General features: G+C 40.1%; 1 long non-coding RNA gene across 1 annotated transcript in view; it reads left to right on the top strand.

Annotated features, from left to right (window-relative positions):
- The window catches only part of LOC129199675 (uncharacterized), a 427,470-nt gene that overhangs the window by 14,313 nt on the left and 397,203 nt on the right, over positions 1-15,954 (top strand). The gene's annotated exons all lie outside the window — the stretch shown is intronic.

Below are 15,954 nucleotides of genomic sequence, written 5' to 3'. Positions count from 1 at the left end.
AACAATATGTTATTTAATGCACTAAATTCTATATGCTTTGAAGACTTGACCCAATGAGTGCTTCATGTGAGAGAGAGTTGGACCGATCTCTATGAGCATGAGGCAAATATATTTATTGTCTATTGGCTAGGAGAGCCCAGTAAACTAGGAATAAAGTCCAACCTGATGGAAGGTGAAAAATAGTAGAAATGCAATTTGACGCTGTAATGCTTAAACCTTTATGACTCACTTCTGTCTCATGCCCAACTTCACAGTGGAAAAGTGAAGTTTGCAAGAATTGTTTAGAACTTGAGAGGTTAGTGGGGTCCTGTCTCCTTTCCATTTCTGGTGTTGTCTGTGTTTTTCTGAGAGGAGTTTGTTTAGGAATGCGATGCTAAGGTTGGTCTGAGATAAGAAACCTTAGAAATCTTTCGATAGCTGAAATGCTGTGATTTGTTTCTGAGGAAATGCCTGATACGGTGCTGTGCTCAGCCTCTCCTCATATGACAGATGACCCAAGCCCTTCATCATCTTTGTGGCTCTTTTCTGTACTTTACTGTAGTAAGTCCATGTCCTTCTTACACTGGGGAGCCCAGCACTGGAGCCAGCACACCAGATGTGTCTCACCAGTGTGAGGTAGAGGGGAAGGATCACCTCCCACTACCCGCTGACAACACTTTCCCTAATGCAGCCCAGGATCTGAATCTTTTCTTATTTCTAGAAGAAACAGTGATCCTGAACCACTGGTCCAATACCTGCCAGTGGCTGAAATATTTTTATCACTACAGTGAAGTAATGCTTTAAAAGCTCTTGTGCTCTGCTGCTACTCCAGGTGTATAGAGGTACGCAAGCCTGTGTACGGATGCTTGTTAGTGTTAGGTGGAAGTATTGTGATGAAGTGAATGTAGTGAGCTTATACTGGAAAGTGTGCTAAAAGTTGGAAGCTGGTTATCTTTTTTGGTTTATACACAGTAAAGCATGAGTGCAAGCCATGTCTATGTGTAGCAGCTGCATCTTGTGTGTTATCTCAGAGTCCTCTGGGCCACAGAAAAGCCAGTGATTTTGAGTTTTGCTTTCCTGTGCTGATTATATGCTAGTGAAACTTCCAGGAAATCAATGGAGGTACGTGGGTTCAAATCACAGTATAGCAGATTGTTCACTTGGTCCCTTAGTTCTGCCTGAAACCACCCTCCAAGCCCTAGTGCTGTCAGCATTGTAGGAGTGGGGGGCTATAGTCAGTCTACCTTAATTTCTTAAATTAAGTCTAAACACTCATAATTAAACGTAAGGTTCTCTCAAACAGAGGGACATCAAAGCCAGTTTTGGATTCAGCACAACATAGATAGCAGGCCAGCTGCAATAATGAGGCCAGATGTCTGAAACAAAATGACCTCCAAGTAGATGTATAGTAAGACTGCCCTGCTGGGAAACTGTGAAACAAGTCCAGTATTTATATGCAAAGCAGGTCTTGATTCTATTGACAGTGATTTGCCACTTCTGGTGCAAAACTGAAATATGTAGCTAACATCATTTACAATCATATGATGAAGAACAATATTTTGAAAGCAGGTTTGCAGTGCTTTGAACTCTGAAAGCATATAGAACAAAGCAATTTTTGAGAAAAATTAGGCAGGACTCTTCTGTTGTTGCCATCATTAGGATGTGTTTGAATCAATTCCAGCCTTGCTTCTCAAACATTACAGGCTTCTACATCTAGTTACAGATCTGAAGGTTTCTGGAAGGCTTTGTATTTTATAACAATATCTGACCGACACTGAGGAGTAACCTGCTGGTGATCCTCAGTGTCTATAAAATATTGAACCCTGAGATCGCAGGAAAGTAACATTTCCTCAAAGCACAGCACGGTAACTGCTGGCTTCCTGGTAGTGCCCAGCAGAGGATGCCCACTTGGGGAAGAATAGAGGGGACAAGCATGTGGTTTGGCCCCAACAAATTGTGGTTGAGTTTCCACAGACCTTTACAAAGGCTAGTTGTGGTGTGCAGATCCATTGTGGATGTTGCTGCAGTCATGAGCAGCCAAGACGACAGATCTTATCCCACAAACAAGTGAACTGCACATAAGGTGAAGACATGAAGAAACAGGAAAATTAAGTTGGAGTGAATGAAAGCATAGGATAAGAATGAATTTTACAGAAAAAAAAAGTTTTCAGCTCATGTTTTGCCTTGTCGATGTCAGAAGGGAGGGGGATTTGTCAGAGGTAGTGAGAGAATAAAACGCCAATAAACACAATTAGGACAGTTTGAAAAAGTGGAGAAGTACTTCAAAAAGAAGCAAGAAAACTGTGTTGCCATTGGCATTACTGACAGGGGTAAGGCAAGGATCAGAGGTGTACTGGGGAGCTCCGTGTGGGGCTAGCCCTAAAGTGAGAGCCTGGCACCGGAGTGGTGGAAGCGAGGGAGCTGGAGGGGTGGATCACAGCAGCCAGGATGATGATTTTGAAGGATGGTCCTAGTAAGAGGGATGTGAATAGGTTTAAGGAGGCCTGAGGTGACTGATGTCAAGAACAGGAAGGGGAAAATTCCTGGAACCGGGACAAGAGTTAGCACAAAGCAGGACGGTGAGACTTGAAGGTCTAAAGGGATAGAGCACAGGCAGGCTTGGTCCAACTTGGTGCTGTGTTTGCATAGACAGGCAACACCTCAAATACAAGCTCAGGAGGAGGACAGCGATGGTGTGTTCACAGCAGCGGAGGCATTATAGCAGAGTTCAGGTGATTTCACGGAAGACTGGTAGGGTGGGAGGGGAATTCAGTTGTACTCTTGTAATAATAACTCCAGTATCACTAATGTGAAAGAGAGACAGAGGTGCTCAGCGTTGCTTAAAATGAGGAGATATTATGTTAGTAAAATGGAATTTATGTTAAAAAAGTAAACATATTAAAGACTGCAAAATGTTGTTCCACGCTGTTAAGGCTGTAGCAGTTCATCAGAAATACAGATGAGCAACCCCACAGCACCACTGTGACAAAGTTAGGTATTGCTCCCATTATAAGAGAAAAAAAATGACATAAAGGAGCTTAGCACCTCAGCTGAGCAGAGCACTTGGAAAATGCATGAACGCTGAAGTAGACTCATTGACTTCAACAACACTGTTTTTTCTTAAAGTTACATAGGGACATAAGTGCCTTGCTGAATTGAGAGCCCAAGGGTAGGGATTAGAACTTGTGTTTTCTTGGCTCTCCGCCTGAGCAAAATTGGTTATGCCACACCGATCCTGAAACACAACTTCTGTTTATATTATTTGTGGAGTGCTGTGGGGAAATGAAAGCTGGTAAGGCATAATTTTATTTGTGTGCTTTGAAATTTTATATTATTATGTATTTCTTCTTGCACTGTAATGAAGCTCTGATTTCCATATTAAAATTAATAAAATGAAAACAACATGAATGCAATATTCCCGCTGAATACACATTGACTAGACAATGTTTTCGTATTATTCCGCAGGCATATTTATGACAGCCTATTTCACGGCGCCTTGAGAAGGCTGCAGGTCCAAAGGAACTTTAATCATTCACATTTTGCTTACCCAGTTACAACAGAATTCACACACAATCCATATTTGAATACCACTTTTAAACTAAGCAGTAATAGCATAAGTTCCATTGTAATGATGTATAAGCTTTTTTAGACTGTTCCCAGCCTATAATGATGTGTTTATGAAAGCAACGGCACTTACTGGAGAGAAATAATCTGCTAAAGTAGAGCTTATATTTCATAACTAACAGTCCTTTGTTTTATTGTGGATATTGGGCAGAGAACAAGAGCTTCACAGCTTCAGCCTGGGTTCAGGTAGGTATATCAAATTCATTAATCTGTGCCTATATTACTTGGACCTCTCAACTTAGCAAAGACATAATAGTTTGAAATAAGTATCAGTGCTCTGTAGGACTCGGCAAACACGCATAGTGCATTCAGAAGGGCGGTGGGTTTGTAAGTTACGGTGGTCTGTAATCACTGGTTCATCCAGATGAATGCAGGGATCGTGGGTTGTTCCTTACATCCATGCAGAAGTATTACAACCTACATTACGCTAGCAACGCGGTGTGTTAGAGAGCCCTCTGCTCAGTGTCCGATTACATAGGAAGCAGACCAGCAGGAGGAACTCGAGTATCTGTACAGCACATGGACTGCACCTCCCTTACGTCACAGCCTTTGCGCACTCTCCTCTTTCCTCATCTACCCCCCCTAAAATGTTCATGCACTTGCCAGCAGGGAGGGCGTTTCACTGTGGGGGAGAGAGGCAGAGGTTGGATGGAATTTTTCTAGGGCTCCTTGCTTGCTGCCAGCCCACTCTGTTAGGACAGGTACCTTACGTCCCCCCAGATAACTGGTTTCCAGGATGGAGAAGTGATCTGAGAGGCCCACCTATAAAAGGCATTTCTCAAGACATCATCATAACAATTCTCCCTGCCATCTTGGTGAAACTTTACCTATGGGATAGGGAAATAGGCATTAGATGCGCAAAGGTGTTTTGTAAAAGCATTTTCCCTTGTCACTCTTGCCCAGCTACCTCCCGTGGGATTTATGACTTCAGAAGCATTATGACAAATGAATCATTGTTTCAGTAAATTTGATTTCAGGGTGCCAAAAGGCTGTCACTTACGTCAACATTTGGTTTTGTTTGGTAGTTCTTTGCTACCGGACATGAAAAAAAAGCAAACATCAATGGCAACAATTTGAATATTTTATTAAATGATACAGCAGCCTTCATTGAAAGCTGTTATCACTGATGTTCACAGCATGGACAGTGCAGTGGTACGTGGTGGTGTTTCCTGCCCAAGCTGCTGTGAATACTCTTAATGAAGAAATGTAGTTGGGAGATGTTATTCCCACTCTGGTTCCACAAATCCAGAAAATATTAGATGAACAAAGAAATTGTTTGTTCTCTGTATCGTCAAATAAAATTTCTTCACTTTTCTTCAACTTGTCTGTAGTCTTTAACCTGGTCTTTCATATCAGAGAAATAGTTTTTCCAACAGATTTTCTGGAGAGGAAGCTATATTTTGGAGTATGCTACCTAAAATAGAATACCCTATACTCTTATAGAAGTACATGTCTATGATTTATAATACCAAAAAAAATCATACTGTAATGCTACATTTCACGATTTTCACTGTTTTAGTAGTAGGACAACTTTCTGATGAAGATGCCTCTGTACCTGGCCCATAATCTTTTCAAGAGTATAAAAATAAATGCACTTCTAGACTTTCTCCCCCAGGTAATCTTCCTGATGAGAAAACATAGTGCCTCTATTTGTGTTGCTTCACTTTTTAGTTGATTGTGCCTTGTGGTCAAGAATATTTTCGGTAATTAAATCTTTACAGGTCTATTCCCTTTTTGGACCCCAAATAAACTTAGATTTTAATTATATGAACTCAAGGAGGACTCAATTATTTGTTCAGAATAATTACAGTACATTAAATAATATTAGGTTTTAACCTTATTTTCAAAAGAAGTGATTTAATATTAACTGGGAAGATAGCACCACAGTTTAAGACAGCACCACAATATAACTAATCAGCTATACTAAGCTGTACATGTTGCTTTGGTTTATGGCAGTAAAGAAAGTACATGGTAGATCCTGCCAAGCCATTGAAACCTTAAATGAACATGCTAGTTGCTTTTCTGAACTGCCTGCCTGTGTGGGAAGATGCTATAGCTTTCCAGTATAGCAGCATGTAGTTTACTGTTGATTTATGGCAGAGAGAAAAAGATTCATTCTAAAGGCATTGCCAGAAATTATTCCATTTGCCTTTAGAGTCAAACTTGACCTTTCAGTGGATTGCCAGAAAAAGGTTTGCATCTGACTGACTTCTTATCCATATTACAGAATAAAATTCTGTTTTCACTTGCATGCGAAACGTATTTTGATACTGCAGCACTAATAAGTATATGGAAGCACGCTGAGGCCTTTGATGCCCCTGTCCTTTTCTGTGATAATTTTTCTGGGTACAGATGATCTTTTTCTTTTATTTTCTGCATGCAGAAAGTGAGGCAGGATGGGTTTCCTTTTGCTACCTCTTATTTGGGAGGGGAAATTAGTTCAAGTGCACTGTAGTCTCCATTCAGTAGTTACTTGAAAGGGAAAACACATTAACAGAGCACTAACACTGAGGTGACGCAGAACCAGAAATGTTCCTCTTGCTTTGCTCTCAAAAGCAGTGTCAGTCGCTATGGGGAACTATAAAAGGCCATAGCAACACCAGGAGAAAATGTTTTTTACTGCAGGTTTGGTGGGAGCTTTTTGTTCCTCTTCCTTTGGCTTTTGAGTGGCACTGGAAGAAGGGTGAGGTCAGTGGGTTTTGATGGTGTTGCACAGCACAGATTAATGCTTTCTTTTTTATCTGAGTGTGTTTTGCAGCAAATACAGCACTACAGAGATGCACAAACATCACAGTGCTAAATTAAATACCTGTTTTGGGGAAGACCTGCTGATTTAAATGCTGTCTAGCAGGCATTTGGGCATTACAATAAATACGCTACATTTCTTTTTACGAAAAAACTGGGAAATAGTTATGGTTTGTAATGGTGGATTATTGGTAATTATGGGCAGGATTATTTTTGTAGATTGTTTTTGTAAGTAATTATGGGTGAAGTTCATCTCGCACCAGTTTAGAGGTCTACCTCTGAGCTAATCGCCCAGAACTTCTTACAAATGTTGTGGAGAAATAGACACCCTAAGAAAGTAGTTCACTCCTCCTCTTATTTTTGGAATGAAAGGAATCGTTTTCTAGAGATGCCTGCTTCTCTATATCAACTGTAGAAGGAGCTCAGGGGATCACCTGTAGAGTGCTCATCTTCTGGTTGCCTAAACTAGGGCATAGCAACTCCATGCGGTAGCAGTACTCTCCAAATTGATTATCTCAAGAACAGGGAATCATTCTTCATGTGGCTACCTGGCTTTTTAGTAGTAGATGTCTTGTGTCCAACCAGTTAGGAGCATGGCAATCAAAGTAGGGCCATATATCTGTCTCTACACCCTCATTTAGAACCTGCCTCTCTCAGGGAGCTGTGCGTCTTTCCCAGCACTGCCGGGGTGTGCCTCAGCACCAGGCTCCTGCCACTGGCCTTTCCCAAATTATTCGAGATCTCCCTTCCCTGTCCTGTCACGTGGTGCCCTCACCTGTTGGCTGCCAAATTGGGCTGGTTTTCAGTCTTTCCTTCGCCACATTTATGTATCATTAGTGCTTTTTTATCAGTGGAGCGGCTTCCAGGCTGGATGGGGCTTTGGGCAACCTGGTCTAGTGGAGGGTGTCCCTGCCCGTGGCAGGGGGGTTGGAACTAAATGATCTTTGAGGTCCCTTCCAACCCAAACCATTCTATGATTCTATGATTCCAAGGGGACGGTTAAGAGCGCTACCAGCCCCTTGGCCAGCAGCCCACCTGGCATCATCATGGCACCTTCAGGAGGCTGGGGTGAGTGACAGGCAGGTACCCTCCTCAGGGGTGAGTGCTTTGGACCAGAAAACCGTTGTACAAAAAGTGGGCAGGTTTGTCATGAAGGCTGATGGTATGCAAGGGCTGCCTTGCTCTGCTCCCTGACACCGGAGTTTTCTTCTGGAGGTGGAGTTTTAGGAACCTGTAAAACATACTCATGGAGAAATAAGCCATCTCCAGAGATCAGGTGTTCCCAAAATAAGGAAGAAGGTCTTGGATGGACATCTCTATGTTTCTATATAACTCCAGCTTTAAGCACTTGGGGGCCTTTTTGCATATGCTTTGCGCTGAGCACTTTTCTTCATTTGCAAATACAGTGGGCTCAAATAGGTGTGAAACCATGGGGCAAGGCATTTGACATTCAAAACATTGTCTTCAAAATCCCGGACTACAGAGGGTCTTTTAAACATTGCAGGGGCTGGTAGGCACAAATGAAACTGGGCAACCGTGCATAAATACTCTACCTGCATGAAATTGAAGTGCAAAATGTCATGCACTGAATTTTGGGGAGAATTTTATAGTGGTCTTTAACTTTGTTTTCAGAATTATGTTTATCTGCTCATTAAGACCCACAGAAACCATGGAAATCTTTGTCTCTCTGAATGACAGGAGTGTTAAATCTTTCCCATCGCTATAAAATGTTACAGGTTTAACATTAAGGAATCAGAATGTAGTGAAGTTTAATAGTATTGTGTTCTATGAATGCTCTGAAACAGGTCGTTAAACGTTATTATGCACTATGGTTATTTCACCACTCAGCAGAAAATGCCTCAGTGTTATCCTGAAAAAAATATCTTGAGCCACGTGTAACATTTACAAAGATTTTTAAGTCACTTTATAATCAAAGTCTCATTTATGTTGCAATGCTATTATTCTAAGTCTTGAGGTGCTTAAAATTTGGTGATACTGCTGTCTGCTTTTCCCCACGGACTGCATTGTGAGAAAAAGCCCAGGATACCCATCTCTGCTCCAATTTCTACTTCTAGGTCACTGTGGAACTTCACATCCCTACTTTTCCCAGGTGTTCATTTTCTTTATTTCCATATTAAAATTACACTGAGTTGTATTAATTTAAATAGGCTACATAGCTATGTACAAATCTTGCTAAGGCAGACTTGTTTTTCCTCTGAAACTTGTGTAACATGCCATAATTCCTCACTGTTGTACAACAGTACCTTGGATGAATTTTTGCTTTTGCTCAAAATGGAAAAATACCTCCTTTAATGACACTCTGCTGGAAAAGCTTTCAGACAATTTTCTTACCAACAGCTGGGTAAAACCATATGCTGTGCTACATTTAAAGTATAGCTGGTTTAAAATTTATGCTTCTTTACAGCAAACTGCCCAAGCACAAGTCAGTCATCTGTTTTAACAACTCCTGAGGCTTAGGTTTGACACTTTTATTCCAAACTCCATTACATATTGTGGATGCTTATCTTATCTCACTGATCAAATAAAAACCTATAGGAAAAAATATCATTTTGCTTCTAAGACCCTCATTCTTTGCTGTTTTTCCTGAAAAGGGAGAGAGATGTGGAGATTGCTGCAGCATTGTTTCAGAATCCTTATTCTCTACCTCTCTGGGATTTTTTGGATTTTTTTTTATTCTTTTATTGAAATTATATTTCCTGACTCATACAGGAATTAATTTTTTGTTACTGTGTATTAAAATAAACTGAAAAAAGAAATCTGTACAGATAAGAAGCTGGAAAATCTTGAAAGTATGAAACTACCAAATGAGATTTCATGACCTTAAATAATAATTGTAATATCTGATTTCCAAATAGCACATACCTTCCTTTCCTCTCTGAAAATCCAGCCCTTTCAAGATTATGCTTCAAAACATAAGCCATATGGTTTTCATTTGTCATTGGTTTTCTGTAGTTTCTGCAAAGAGAACTTCTATTGACTTTGCATAAAAGCGTGATCCCCAGAAGAGATTCCCATTTAAATGGTTCCCTGTACTGTGCCATAACATCCTTCCATTTCCTTGACTGCCCTGTAACGACACTGGAATATTGTGAACTGGGAACACCAGTTATGATGGGCACCAGGAATAAATCTCAAAGAGCAGAGATGACATGACACATCAATAAATGCCACAAAACTGGAGCTAGTCAGAAAACTGTTAGGAAAAACAAGATTTCTTGTCTCTGTGTAGAGCGTGTAATTTTTTTTTTTTCCTGTTTTTTGACATTGAAGTAAGTTGCTTTCAAAGCTAAAACCGCATAGGACTTCTTGAATGCAAAAGAAGCTGCCATATAATAGACATCTTTGACATGGGCCACCGTGGAGTTTATGCTATTGGCAGCATTTATTCAGCTTCACCAGTCTGCATTAGAAAGAACTTGGGACTAAGGTGCGCACTTCTGTGCTGGAGCAGATAATATTGGTAATATGAATGCATGATAGAGGGACAGTTAGGAAACAAGAAGGGACTTTGTTGGTGAAAATAAGCCCTAGTAGCAGTGGCATTATCTGCATACTCCCAGCTTTTGCTGTTCTTGAGGACAAGGTGGTTGCTAAGCAATCACAGAGTTGGACGGGCAGATTCAGAACTTGTTAGCTCTGCTTGACGTGGGAAGTTCACAATTCAAGCTGCGTGTCCGCTCCAAGGAAAGGATGAGCTGATGAATGAATCTGGCAGTGAAACATCCAGTGCTATATCTGGTAGAAATCTGAAGCAGCCTGTGAATGTCTGAGTTCCCTGGGTGGCACATCCTTTCCAGGTGATGACAATATGCTCCAGAAACATCTGATTGCTCAAGGTAAGGTATGGAGCAGGTCTTTGTTGGACCATATCAGTGTTTGTCTGTCTGTCTGTCTGTTATTATATGTCATCTGCCAGTTCCCAGTTTTGTCCAGTAGACACAGGCTCCTATAAAGATCATTTCTTCCAAACTGAAGACAGAAGGCTGCATGAGTTGCGTGATTCATAGAAGTGCCATACACCCACCCTTTGACCTTACACCTCACCAAGGTACATATTTATACCCCCTGCACACCCAACTTCAAGAAACAAGGTAAGCCCTTAAAGCACTGACAGTCTATGTGGTATTTTGTCCAGCAATGACAGAACTTACACTTGGCATTTGTAAATATGTAAGTAGCTGTGGCTGGAAAAATAGCTTCTGAAGCATGGTTTGTCCCAGTAGTGTGAATTAAGATGCAAGACAGGGTGGCAAAAATTACTTCCTGCCAGTAAAGAAAATGAACAGTCCTGGTTTTCTCATGAGCTCAGTATAGGGAAAGGAAAAGTAAACCTGGAAAGCTAAATATACTTAGATGATGACAAAATTAGCTCAAAAAAGAAACAAGTTTACTCCAAAAATTTTTGGAGTATATATCAATGCAAAACAAGTAAGCACAAAAAAGGTGTTACATAGAAGAAGCTGGAGCAGAAGTGAAGCAGTTAGAATATGGTAGCAGAGTCAGAATTTCTGGAAAACACAGATAAAACTTAATGGCTATACACAAAAGAATAAAAAAGTCATGGTCACAATGGGCAGAGATGGAGTGACAAAAAAGATGAAGGTTCATTGAAAAACTCAGACAATGGAAACTCTGAATTCTGATATACAGAAGGGAACAACACAGTTCAGGCTGACGGAGTCTCATTTTAAAGGACAGTATAAAAGGATAGCATAAGCAGGTGAAGATAACATCAGAAATGCCAAAGGAGCAAAATGAGATATAACTAGCAAAAGACATCAGAAATGTACCGGTAGCAGCAGAGAAACACCAAGAAAAGAATTGGTCTGCTTTGCAGCAGAAAGAGAAAGCTATTGATCGACAGTGCTGAAGTGTCAGAAGTGTTATATAGCTTTTTTGTTTATCCTCACTGAAAGTGTCAGCTCTGATCAGACAGAATCGAACAGTGGGAACCCAGAGCTCTTAGTGTGGTTACACTCAGCATGTAGTTGCGGGCACAACGGTGACATTTTGTGCCACTCATGAAAATCTAGGTGATGTAATAACTTTCTAGTGCCATCGAAAGTTGACATCTAGCATATAACAGGCACAGTGAGATGTTTACGGGAACTTGCATGCCCTGAATTTGTCAATATTTTATGTTTAGAAGGACTTTAGAAAGCTGAAGAAGCAGCCTTCATTTTGCTCAGGTTAAGTTGTTTTCTTATTTCATGTATTGGAAAGATAATGAGTATCTCTGAAAACAAAGTTCACCTGTGCTTACCTGGACAGGCCGTATAATTGAACACATACAACAATTATATTCTTCTGTTAACAGTTTTACAATGTCATACTTGCAGAAGTATCAAGTGCTCCAAATAACATAATTCAAGTCACATCTGAGGCAAATTTGCCTGGTTTTAATTTCAGATACATTTGACGAGTACAACATTTTAAAAGAAGGAAACAGCATATGGCAAAAGCCTTATGCATAGATGCTGATCAACTTTGAAAAGCCCAAGTTAAAAAAAAAAAAAGGTAGAATTGATTATAATGACTTTGCTGTCTCTGGTTTAAGGTTGAATACTGGAGGAGTAACTGGAGGGGGGGAATATAGTGTCACTTTTACTACTATGTCTCTGAAATTTCTGTCTTTGCATGTATGAAAAAGAAAGATTTTAAGAGTTTTCAGAAAAATTAAAAGTTGGAAGTGATGGACACTGCTTTTTTTTTTTTTAACCGCGTATTCCCCCCTCCCCCCTTTTTTTCCCTTTATTTTTTATTTTATTTTACTAAAGAAATGAACTAAAATCTCAGTCTATATTACTGCCCAAAGCAGCTTTTCAGCACAGGTCCCATCTCCTGTTAAAGTAAGAGGATTCTCCCATTCACATCATGAGCTACATCTGATCTCTTGAACTACCTGAAAGTCTAGCACTTGTTAAAGTTTTGGAGTAAGTCGTTGTCAGCTACAAGGTATGGGATGTCAGGGTCCGTTCGGAGAAAACAAGTAACTAACTATATAGAGGGATTTAAAGCTTCCAGATTGGGATTTGAGATAGTGAGAACTGATTATCTAGTTTTGTTTTAACTTCATCATACACCCTGAGTTTTCTTGATGTCTCTGAGTGTTATGATGATAGCAGGTAAAAATAACAATATTTAATTTGTAGTAGCACCAGAACAGTTTAGCCAAAGCAAATAGCAGTTTATGTCCAAGTGATTTCCAGGCAGCAGTGAAAGCAGGAGGAGGAGAAGATTGCAAGAAAACTTGCAATTAAAAGCTGAAAAGTTGGAGTTGAAAAATCCTGCGCTATGCTTCGCAGAACTGTAGTCCAAGTACATCCTGCTTTCATTTTTTCTCATAGGCTGAGTTCCCAATTAAGAGATGATAATCTGATACATCATGGATTTTCTTTCTCGAGACCAGAGCCATAAAAGTTGTAATGTACGGTGGTAAGATGCAGCAGGAGACTAAAACCACACAGCTACTTTCACTAGGTGGTGAATAATCCATACAAAGATTAATATTTCAGTTTTCTACAAAATGTGGAAAACAGATTCATCTAATCAACTTTTTTGTTTTACAATGTCTTGTTTGTCTATCACCTTAGTTTAGGCAAAAAAAAAAAAATGTCAGCAGCTCCTAGGCTTCAGTCTTGAAAGTACTGATGTTCACCTGAAAAACTATACTGCTGAGAGCAACTGTAAATTCCCTATGAAATAGAACTGACAAATATATTGGTAATACTGTAACTTAAACTCAGGAAAACTGAGGTTTAAGTATATTTAAGTAACTCGAATCTGAGATATTGGGACTGTCCCAAGGAAAATGAAGTCCAGTGAGATAAAGTCAAGAAGGAAGCTTTTGCAAAAAGATTTACTAAGGATTATGGGTTTTACTAAGAGTCTTGCAAATTGAACAATTGGTTTGCTTTGTTTTTCTAGGGAATGTTGTGGGACATCATACATGTGAAGAAAGGGGAGGTTTGAAAAGTAGTAGGAGTTAACTCTTGCAGAAGAGTTTTCTATCTCCCATGATTCCATTTGATTCTGATTTGATTGGACAGTTTGCTTTTCTTAAAAGTCTTAGTTACTATGTGTTTGACTCAGTCATTTGAGTCAACATTTTTACCACTGTGGGCATAGCATTCTTTTATTATTTATGAAACAGCCCTAGCAATCCAACCATTTCCATCCTTGGCTAAGGCTGGTGTTACAATCAGACCTCGGTAAACCTTTGGGCTGTGCTGTGCACTGCTTTCTGACTGGGTTGTGTCAGGTTCTTCTTCAGGATGGTGCTTTCAGAATTTTAAATCTGTGAGGAAATCAGAGAAACTCTGAAGCCTGTTCTCCAATCCAATAAGACAGAGGTTGAGAACATCTTTTGAGTGTGTAACAATTTGTAACTTTAGGTTTTAGGATAACGCTAGAATAGCTATAAATACTTTTTCCTTTCTACTTTTATTCAACACTTGGCAAAAAGTGTATCCCTTTACAGCATACACATCAATTCGGCATGTGCGTTGAAGGTGGAGGGGGGTTAACAAGGACCTTGAACCTCAGCCAAGTGTGGTCTTCCCTTGTGGGTATCCCATTGCAGTGACTCTTCCTACCCTGAGGCAATTCTTCATTCTCTCCTTGGACCCAAACTAGAAATGGTTTAATGTTTCCTCATTCCTTACCCCATCCGTCTCCCACTCCTTCCCCGATCCCACTTTTTGGTGTTGTAGAGGCCCTATTGCTCTATGCATGCTGCCACCAGGCTTACAGCACCACCCAATCAATTATAAACCTTTCAACCAGTACAAGTACATTAGGTCTGGGAGGGAGGATTTGTGGGATGCTAGACTTAGGTGTTAGGTCTAATTTCTCCCTCCTTTTGCTGTCCCCCATAACTTCTGTACTGCTGGCCTGTCTTCAGTGGGAACTGCATTTGAAGTGTGAGCTTCACTGCGGTGGTGCAGGCCTTTGCTCATCCTTCGTTATGGGATCGATCAGTGGTGAGGGGAAAAGAAACCCACGCTCACCTTAACAAACCTCATGGACCAGCTGGTGCTGCTCAGCACTGTGGTCTGCTTCCTGCCTGAGTCAACCGGTGATTCAGTAGAAAGGGTTAGCCAACAGAAGAGAAAATGCAGAAACTGGCGTGGTATTTGAGAATAATTGGGCATGTATCCATATCCTTTCTTAAGGCCAGAAAGTGAGAGGTGGAAAGCTTACTCATGATGTTGATATAGAGAACTTACAGAATGGAAAGACCAAGAAGATAACGAGACAGAAAAGCTACGTGCTGTTCTTAAAGCATAATTGTATAGAGTTGTTTAAGAGCATTGAGGAAGATGGTGAATTCAAGCTGGAATTGGCAAGGCAGGAGGCTGTGAAGTTGGCCAAGAAACTGGGGAGCCTTTTTTTATGTGAGGAAATGAAAATAACGCGTATTGGTTGCCTGCGAAATGAATTTTGAAAGAAGTGACTGATTTCAATGTACTCATAAAAGAAGTAAACGATAGGAGGGATGGGTAGGAGAAGAATGATTTAACCTACACTGGAGCTTTAAAAATTGTTATCTATCCTTCCATTTGAGCTGGAGATGAGAGAAATGCCACAGAGCTGCTTGAATAAATTTTTCAATTTAATTTGCTCTGCTTTTCTTCAGACTATGTTTATCATTTGTCATAACAATCCAGGCAAAACCAGTTTTTACTTAAGGGGACAGGTAGCAATCCAGCTTTTATCACAGCAGTTATCTGAGGATTATATCACATTATAAAAAAACAAATATAACTAGAAATATTTGGGGGCTATAAAATGTACAGACTGTCATGGGTATTTTGGATACTTCTGAAGGAGAAAGAGATTACTTAGTTTTGGAGACTATTTACTTCATGGCTACAATAATACTTTCATACTTTGAAGAGATGTTCTGTAACATAAATACTTTAAAAGTGATAGTGATGCCTAAATATTTTACCATGTAGATCATATTAATACCTAAGTTTCCTAATGGATATGAGTTTTGTATCAGCATCTCTTAATCTACAAGGGTCTCACTGGCACACACAAGAGCAAAAGCTGGGACTTTACCCTACAGTAAAAAAAGGAACCACTGTGAAATTTGTAAATCAAAAGGGGGAAAATTCATATCAGACTGCATCTTGCTAAACAAAGGAGCAGTATTTTGTTTTATCTTTATGTACAGTTCTTACTGCTGGAAAGAAACTGCCCATGTTTGTCAGAAGAAACTGGAGGCTTTAGTGTGGAGCAGTGCAGTTCATGCTGCTAATTTGTTCCTGTATGCTTCTCTATTCTTGGTGCCCTCTTCTTAGCTGCTGCCTTTTCTCTAACTTTCTCGTTCTGAAGAATAAGCAGAACTGACATATTAAATAGAGGTGGCTGAGTAAAATGTGCTGCCTACATTGTGACAAGTTTTACCAATTTATTTTTTGAAATCTTTAAAACAAATATCTGATTTTGTGGGTCTAGACTTCTAATTCTTAAACTCCTACTTAGATGTGACACAACTTACACTTCTGAAATGAGTGTTCAAATACCCACAGGCTGAAGAGGCTCTGGAACCCACACTTCCTGCTTTCTGGTGGAGCA

The sequence above is a fragment of the Grus americana genome, chromosome 1 (assembly GCF_028858705.1).
Source record: "Grus americana isolate bGruAme1 chromosome 1, bGruAme1.mat, whole genome shotgun sequence".
NCBI classification, from domain to species: domain Eukaryota; kingdom Metazoa; phylum Chordata; class Aves; order Gruiformes; family Gruidae; genus Grus; species Grus americana.
The sequence above is the reverse complement of the archived record's forward strand: the minus strand, read 5'-3'. Positions and strand labels throughout refer to the sequence as shown.